This window comes from Euprymna scolopes, chromosome 6, assembly GCF_053919585.1.
Source record: "Euprymna scolopes isolate OS-2025 chromosome 6, ASM5391958v1, whole genome shotgun sequence".
NCBI lineage: Eukaryota > Metazoa > Mollusca > Cephalopoda > Sepiida > Sepiolidae > Euprymna > Euprymna scolopes.
Window position 1 is genome coordinate 94,483,333 of NC_136487.1, and position 9,424 is coordinate 94,492,756.

Sequence of the window (9,424 nt, forward strand, 5' to 3'; positions counted from 1 at the left end):
ATATTATTTTAAAAGTATATTTTCTTACGGAAATTTTTCAATAAATGTTTTTACAATTATATTTTGATAAATTTTTATACAGTAAATGTTTTGGTTTTCATTTCCCCTTTTCAGTAATTTATTTACTTTTTTCCATAGTTCTTTCCGGAAGTTTAATTTTTTTGTTATTTCATGCTTTGGCCATAGTTTAAAATAATGGTGTCTCCCTTACATTTGGACAGCAGGTGCGTGAAATAAAATGGCGTCTCCAATTTCGGCAATAAAGTGTAGAAGCACCCTTAATTAAAAAAAAAAAATGTTTTCACTTGCATTTTTTTTACATTAATACTGTATATTTACTATTCCATAGCTAGCTATAATATAAACTGACCCAACGGGTCACGGATAACCTAGTAGTACTTGATCATCTAAACATTAAAATATTTATATTCTTATTGTATAAATACTCTTATAAATAATTTCTCCTTTTCTTTAGTAAACAAATAATTTCTGCGCTATAAACTTTTAATTAAAGATGCGATAGGTGTGTCAGAAATTTCGTGAAAATAGTGAATAATTCCACCCCGTCTTTCCAAGCTTATAACTCCTCGAAAAATGTAATTCAAGCCCTAATTTTTTTTCAATTAAAGGAGCAAGGACCAAGGTTTCATTAAAAAACAAAAATAAAAACAAAACAAAACAAAAAAAAAACGTGTTTTTTTTTTGTTTAAATGGTTTTAAACTTCGGATTTTACAGGTAAATTTCTAAAAAACAGTACCTTTTTTGTTTTAAATTTGAATATATTATTTATTGACCTTTTCTCTTCAATTTGTGATATATAAGACTTTGGTACATAAATTAATTTATTACTTTTTAATAGACATTTCAAAATTGGAGGCGTGAATTATTCGACCCCCTGTCTTTCCAAGCTTATAACTCCTCGAAAAATGTAATTCAAGCTCTAATTTTTTTTTCAATTAAAGGAGCAAGGACAAGAGAAAACAAATAACGTGGTTTAAAAAAAAGGTTTTAAACTTCAAACTTTACAGGTAAAATTCTAAAAAACACTACGTTTTTTTTGTTTTAAATTTGAATATATTATTTATTGACCTTTTCTCTTCAATTTGTGAGTAAATTAATTATTTACTTTTCGGTGAGTAAATTAATTATTTACTTTTTAATAGACACTTGAAAATGGGGGGGGGCGTGAATTAAAAAAAAAACGTTTGTTTAAAATATTATATTCGGTTTATTGGAAAGAACATAAAATTTCACATTGACCCTGAAAATATTGTAAAAATAGAATCAATAGAAAAATTTGGACCAAGTAAAGAATAGATACCCTGTAGCAGACGACGACGCCTGGCGGTGCCAGGCGCACATTTCAACTAACACCGGTGATTCGACCTTGACATTGGCACAAGCACATGGCGTCGGTTGTTTTTAAACACGTCAAATAGCAAACATGCTCGAATATTCACCAGCATTTTTAAAAAAATATATTTACAAAACCTTTGAAAATTTAAAAGAAAAAGTATATATTTACAAAACATTTTTTTAAAATAAGTAACAAAACGAACGTATTTAAATAAAAGATATTTAAATAAACGGGTGTCTCTTCCTGTTTCGGATTTTTGCGATCAAGATTGATTTTTATGTACTGTGTTTTGTGGGAGTAGGGGTGGGGGGTTCTGTGTGCGTTTTTAAGACAATTCAATATTTATTCTTTAAAACATTAACTTCAGCGACAATTAATATATTTTCAAAATAATATTTTTAAATATTACATTTTTACGAATATTCGCGAGCAAGATTTTTTTTAAAAATAAAAGATATTTCAATAAATGGGTGTCTTTCTGAGTGCGTGTTTAATATATTTACAGAACTTTTTAATAACTATTTTATTCTTTTTATCAAACAAAAATAGAACTTTTATAATGACATATATATTATGGACTGTTTCGAAATTTTAAAATTAAAGTTAGTTTTATGTAAAAAAAAAAGACGAGGTGGTTTTTTTTCAATTAAATTATAAACTTTATTTGAACTTTCAACAAACTTTTAAAAATAGACTTTATAGATATTTTATAATAATGTTTTAAAAAATATATGTAACGAAAAGTTTTTTTTTATCATTTCATTGTTGAATAAAATTTCAAAGTAATAAATGGTGAAAAAAAATATCTCGAAAAGAAAAAACACCTCGTCTTTTTTTTGTTTTAAATAAAACTTTAATTTTAAAATTTCGATGTTTGAAAAACAGTCCATAATATATATTTCATTATAAAAGTTCTATTTTTGTTTGATAAAAAGAATAAAACAGTTAATAAATAAAAAAACAAAACAAAAAAACAACAACAAGTTCATTAAGTTCAAATAAAGACTGTTTGAATAAAACTTATAAAAAAAGGTTCATTCTATACGGTTTTGGCCATTTTTTTTGTACGTTTTTAATACAATTCAATATTTATTTACAGTGCGATGTATGTCGGTGGTCAGTGAAGGAGAAATCCTTTTAGGCCGAGGCAATTTTTTATGCATAATAAAACCACAAGTATAAACAATCGAGATAAAAAAAAATATTATTTTATTCACATATCTTTTTATAACTTTTATTTTTATAAAGATGAAATGTAGTATCATAAGATAGAAATCTTTTTATAATTTTTATTTTTATTTAAAAAAAAAAAACGCACTCAGAAAGACACCCATTTATTTAAATATCTTTTATTTAAAAAAAAATCTTGCTCGCGAATATTCGTAAAAATTTAATATTTCAAAATATTATTTGAAAAATATATTAATTGTCGCTGAAGTTAATATTTTAAAGAATAATTAAATAAATATTTAATTGTCTTAAAAACGCACACAGAACACCACCCCCACAAAACACAGTACATAAAAATCAATCTTGGTCGCAAAAATCTGAAACAGAAAGAGACACCCATTTATTAAAATATCTTTTATTTAAATACGTTCGTTTTGTTACTTACTTAAAAAAAATGTTTTGTAAATATATACTTTTTCTTTTAAATCTTCAAAAGTTTTCTAAATATGTTTAAAAAAAAAATGCTGGCGAATATTCGAGCATGTTTGCTATTTGACGTGTTTAAAAACAACCGACGCCATGTGCTTGTGCCAATGTCAAGGTCGAATCACCGGTGTTAGTTGAAATGTGCGCCTGGCACCGCCAGGCGTCGTCGTCTGCTACAGGATATCTATTCTTTACTTGATCCAAAATATATTTCTATTACTTTTAAAACAACTTCAATAGTTTATTTTAGAAGTATAATCCATAAAGAAAATAAACAACCCACTTTTAACAAAGAAATTACGAGATTTTTATATTTTATTCGCAGTTTCGTGCTAGGGGTGTCAAGAATTTCTGATACACCTAAAGATGCGAAGACATTTTATTTATTCTTTTTTATTCATTTACTGTTTGGATAAACGAATTTTAATTCAATTTCACCCTTTAATAACTAACTAAATTACAAAATAGTTGGAATATTTTCCGATATTATCAATAAGGATACATTTGGATTTTGTTTTCTTTTAATATAACCTTCGTTAAATAAAGACATATTGCCACAATACTTTACTTTGAATAAAATAGTTATTATTTGTATTTCTCCACAGAAATAATGACTTTTCGCCACAAATTCTTTTCTAATTCTGTGATCTTTCCAAGAAAAATAAATACAATAAATTAAGTCTTTAATTTTTTAAAAATAGTCTTTAATTTTTTAAAAATAAAACACCGACTCTCTGTCAATCCCACTAATTATTTTTAAAAAGCTTTAAATGATATTAAATTCAATTATCCATTTTTTTTATTTATTCATAAATTTCTGCATAAATGCTCTTTCATAGAAATTGCCCCAAACTATAGTAAACACACGAAATGATGACGTCACTTGTTAAGGTGTACAATAATGACGTTCTACACAACGGTTTGGAGTCTACAGTAAATATATATTTAAATTATTCTTTGAGAAGACAAATTAATTTTCTTGGAAAAATATCCGAGAATTAAAAAGAGAAATTGGTTTATTTTTTTAACATAATAATATTGATTTTATGTCCAATTTTATTTACTTATTTATTTGATGTAAGTGAAAAAAATGATGTGATATTATATAAAATATTAATAACTATTTTCTAATTATTTGATCTTTTCAGCTTTAAAAAAATGTAAAAATCTTTATTTACCTACATTTATTTTGCTTAATTTTCGTAACATGAAATATGGGGGGGGGGGGGGTAGAACACCTAAAAAAAAAAATTTCCTTTTATATATTTAACGAAACTTACTTTTATTATGTAAGTTTATTTAATAATGAATAAATATCGAAAATTTCAGGAAAATATGACAATTAGTTGATTTTTGCTAGATTTTTAAAACATGGGTGTGTCTACGGCTTAAAAATGTCACTACATAGTAATGTTGTTTTAAAGCGTCAATAATGTAAACTTGATTTTTGCCTCGCATTTTCATTATTTTTGTATGCTGTAAAATAATAAAAAAATAATAATATTAACACTCTATTTGAAGCTTCTTTTAAATGGTAAAAAAGTCAGGATGATAATATTAAATTAAATTACAGTTACATCATGTTACATAAAGGGGGGGGTTAAAACTGTGGCATGCGTTGGAGGTACCTAGTTAACTAAATTTGTTGGAATTTTTTTTGTACCAATAATAGTGCATCCCCCCTGTTTACATTTATTATTTTTTATCTGGTTCTTGTATTTGATTTTTTGTATTTTGTATCTTTCTTGACTCTTAGTTTTGTACATTTTGGGTTTGTACGAAACTCCCTTTAATTGGAAGAAAAGAGAAATGCTAGCTCCGTGATAAGGTCACAAGCCCAGCGCGAGATTCACCCTCTTTTTTGGTTCCCGCGACGTGGAGATTGGACGTGTTCATTGCCCGCCGCAGACAAGGAATTTTGGAGCCTCCTTCAAAGAAGAGAACCTGGCAAGAATACCCCGGGCATGTGACGAGGCATGCTTCTGAAAACTATCTACGTTTTACACGTAATTTGAAGGAGTGTAATTATTTAAAAAAAAAAAAAAAGGACCTTATTTTACGTCACAAGGAATTTTGGAACCTCCTACAAAGAAGAAAACCTGGCAAGAATACCCAGAACATGCGACGCTGCATGCTTCTGAAATCCATCTGTGTGTCTACGGTTTGCACGCAAATATGGAAGAAGAGAAATTTCTAAAAGGACTTTAAACGATAAAAAAAAAGAAAAAGGCACGTGCCTGACTGGCTTTCAATTTGTGAGTACGCTCCTAAAATTTACTACATATGAGAGTGTGATTAGAAACTACTATTTTGAATCTTATTATTGTATTCGTTCATGGGTACGACATCTTCATTATAAGAACCAGTGTTATTTTTTTCATTATATGTTACCTTGGCGTTTTTTAAAATTTAATGCCCGCAAAGGGAAAAATTTGCAACTAATTTTATTGTGAATAAAATCTCTTCTTCGTTTCAAAGCAAGACATTTATATTTTATTCTTTACCCCCCCCTTTTATTCCATGCTGTTATTTTTTTTTTTCAGGTTAGTTACTTTAGCGTCGAATTTATCCGGAAACAAGATAAATTTCCGACAAATTAAGAGATCAAACGTCTCAACTCTTCTACATTTTGAAAGTAAAATATGTATTTTGAACTTCTTCTCAACATTTTTCTACAGAGTTATAAAGGAGAATAATTAATTTACGTGAAAACAATTTTCATAATATAAGAAAACTGTATGCACGAAGATAAAAAATAAGTTGTTCAACACCAATGCTCACTTGAAAAACCGCTAAAATCTAAATTGTCGCTGCCCGAGTTTGTTGAAATCACGTGACTTAAATCAATCAATAACATGATGACACGTAAGCGACCATTCTAACATAAACAAAAGATCGTCTGGTCATTATTTGAAAACGAAATTCAATCAAAGTTTGAAACCGTTAAAAAAAATCAATTTTACAAAATTTATTTTGTCCTGAGCTTTTCATTATAAATGATATAAGGCCATTTAAAAAAATAAATTCTGAAAGGGGACACTCAAAAAGTGTAAACATGACAATCTTTTCAATTATTTTTCTCTAAGCTCTCGACCTGAACAACGTTGGATAAATACAGTTTGTTTAAATAAAAATTAAAATAATAATAATAATACCCCCCCCCCAAAGCAAGCAAATAAATGAAAACAACAACAAAAACTGAAATATTTCTCAATGAAAGAATTTTGTTTTATCTAAAAGTGAAACTAAACTATCTTTCATTTCTTCTTCTCTTTTCGGGCGTTGGCATCGTACTATTCAATTTTTTTTAGATCTGTTTGTACATTCTCATGTTTGACACAAAAAATTATTAATTTTGATGGAAAATATATTACACTTATCCCTCAATCATCATTGTTTTTTAATTAAAAAGTAAAGAAAAGGTACCCCGTATTATTGTTATTTTTTTATTGACAAAATTAAACTAAGTCGCCGTACGTTCACTAAATGTTAAATTTTAACAGAAAAAAAACCCCTCTTTCATAAAGTATTCCTGAGACTATTTAAAATGGAAGAGTTAATCTGATGTCCATATAAAAAATAAATAAAACCAAACGTTTGAATTGGGCGTCTGTATGTGATATGTGTCTGAGCGTCACAGCCAGCAAGCTCATTATTTTAAAGAAATAAAAATAAACAAACAAAACAACAGCAAATAAAAACGACCAAAATACTAGACCATTACTATAATAATATTAAAGAAAACAAACAAAAACACAAGAAAACAAACAAAAACAAAATAAATAACAAAACAGCATAAGAAAATAAGCTTAAAATTACTTACAGGCTCCTTTTTACGAAGAAATTGTAATCCATAAAACGATACTGCGTACTGATCTTTCCAGGAATTGTGATTCACCCGCCTCCTCACGAGGCCATAATGCAACACGAGGTCGCGTGGTCATTCATTACATATTAGCAATTAGCATTCTCTCTTTCTCTCTTTATATATATATATATATATATATATATATATATATATATATATATATATATATATATATATATATATATATATATATATATATATATATATATATATATATATGCGTATTGCGTATATATATGTATATATATGCATATATATACGCAATATGCATAAATATATGCATATATATACATACACATATATATACGCGCAATACGCATATATATATATATATATATATATATATATATATATATATATATATATATATACACACGCAATATGCATAAAGTAAATATCATATTTAAGCGTATTTTACGACTAGGCAACGCCGGTCGGCATATATATATATATATATATATATACACTTGTGCCCGATATTATTCATACCCCCCTTGAAAATTGAGTTTATTAGGTGTAACTTTTGTAAGAATTTATTGTTTACGTCCATATTGATACATATTCTTAATAAACCTCTTCTGATCATTTTCGTCATTTTAAAATCTCGGGATACTTGTAATAAAAGAAATATACAGCTATTTATAAAATCTGCAATGTTCAAAAATAATCATACCCCCTTATTTTTTCAGTATTAATCGAGTTTCTGACTGTTTGTTTTCTGTTTGATTCTTATTTTGAATTCTTTTATACAACCTTTGATTAATTTCATTTCGTTTTTTGCATTTTTCAGAAATTAAAATGATATCAACTGAAAACCAATAAAAGAATAAAAATTATTAGAATGGGGAAGAAAAAAGAGCTTAGTAATGATCTTAGGACTAAAACTGTGAATTCACATAAGGATTGTTTAGGTTACAAGTCAATTTCCAAGAAAATTGAGGTCCCTACAGCAACAGTACAGAGCATCATCAAAAAATTCCAGAGCCACCACACAACAAACAACTTGATTGGTAGAGGAAGGAAAAGGAAACTGTCTGCTAGAGCCACCAGGAATATTGTAAGAAGTGTTAATGCAAATCCAACCACCACTAATAAGGACATTTTAGAAAATCTGGAGTCTTCTGGCATAAAAATATCAAGGCAAACATTGCAAAGGACTCTGCATGAAAATGGTCTGAAAGGAAGAAGACCAAGAAGGACTCCATTGCACACCGGAAAACACCTTGCAGCACGTCTAAAGTTTGCTAGGACCCATGTGAATTCTCCAGAGTCCGTTTTCTCAAGTATTTTGTGGACTGACGAAACAAAAATTGAATTGTTTGGCCATATGGATGCTTCTTACGTTTGAAGGAAGAAAGGAGAAGCTTACAACCCAAAGAACACCATACCCACGGTGAAACATGGTGGTGGTAGCCTAATGTTTTGGGGCTCCTTTTCGGCTAGTGGTCCAGGTAGTTTGGTCAAGATAGATGGAACCATGAAGAAGGAGCAATATTTTGAGATACTCCAGAAAAACATTAGACAGGATGCGGAGAAGCTCCATTTAGGACCAAACTGGGCCCTTCAACAGGATAATAATCCAAAACATACTGCCAAAATAGTCAAGAAATGGTTTGAGGATAATCAAATTAATGTTTTGGAATGGCCTAGCCAGAGTCCCGACCTGAACCCTATCGAAAACCTCTGGCACATATTGAAAACTGAGGTTAAAAAGCGGAAACCTAGAAATTTGAGGGATTTGGAGAACTACTGCATTGAAGAATGGTCAAAAATCAGTGTTGATGCTTGTAAAAACCTTGTTGATAAATATCCCAAACGGTTACAGGCAGTTATTAAGAATAAAGGGCATGCTATTGACTATTAGTAAGAGAGGTATGAATAATTTTGAACTAGTGCCATTATTGTTTTTCTTTGTATAATGTTTCAAACTTGCATAATTTATTTATTTGTTGAGTTTAAATTAAATGCTTATGCTTGATTTATTGTTTGAAATCCCTTTAATATTGTCTACCTTCTGGTTTGAGCAATATTCTTATAGAAATCTCAAAGATCCGAGGGGTATGAATAATATCGGGCACAAGTGTATATATATATATATATATATATATATATATATATATATATATATATATATACTAGCATTCCGACCGGCGTTGCCTAGTCGTAAAATACGCTTAAATATGATATTTTAATTTATGCATATTGCGTATTTAGGGGTTGTTTTACAATTACACAGTGATAAAAAACAAAAACAAATAAAGAACAAGTGTTATTAAAAGCAAAGCTGCCTGCACTTCTACCTATCTGGAACAGTTTAGTGTTTTTACTCACTTCAAAACGTTTATTCGCCTCAAAAAAAAAAAAAAAAAAAAAGAAGTGTCTGGCGTTAAGTGAAAACTGCAAAAGTAGCCGCGAATCGACATGTAAATATTTGAAGTTTCCTTAATGACTTAAAAATGAGAAATAAAACAAAAGGTACTTGTACAGTTTAGTCAAGACATTAAAAAAATGAAAATATCGAAAAAAGGTTATACGTATCTGT

At 28.5% G+C, this 9,424-nt stretch overlaps 1 protein-coding gene across 4 annotated transcripts in view; it reads right to left on the bottom strand.

The window, feature by feature from the left end:
• LOC145277805 (uncharacterized) overlaps positions 1-6,989 on the bottom strand; it is a 171,466-nt gene extending 164,477 nt beyond the window's left edge. For 3 of the 4 annotated variants that reach the window (XM_080129662.1, XM_080129661.1, XM_080129660.1), the window contains exon 1: positions 6,838-6,981. The gene's annotated coding sequence lies outside the window, so the exon portion shown is untranslated. Of the gene's footprint in view, positions 1-6,837 lie in introns of all 4 variants that reach the window. The other variant, XM_080129664.1, reaches the window with a different exon arrangement.
• Between the last annotated feature and the right edge of the window lie 2,435 nt (positions 6,990-9,424).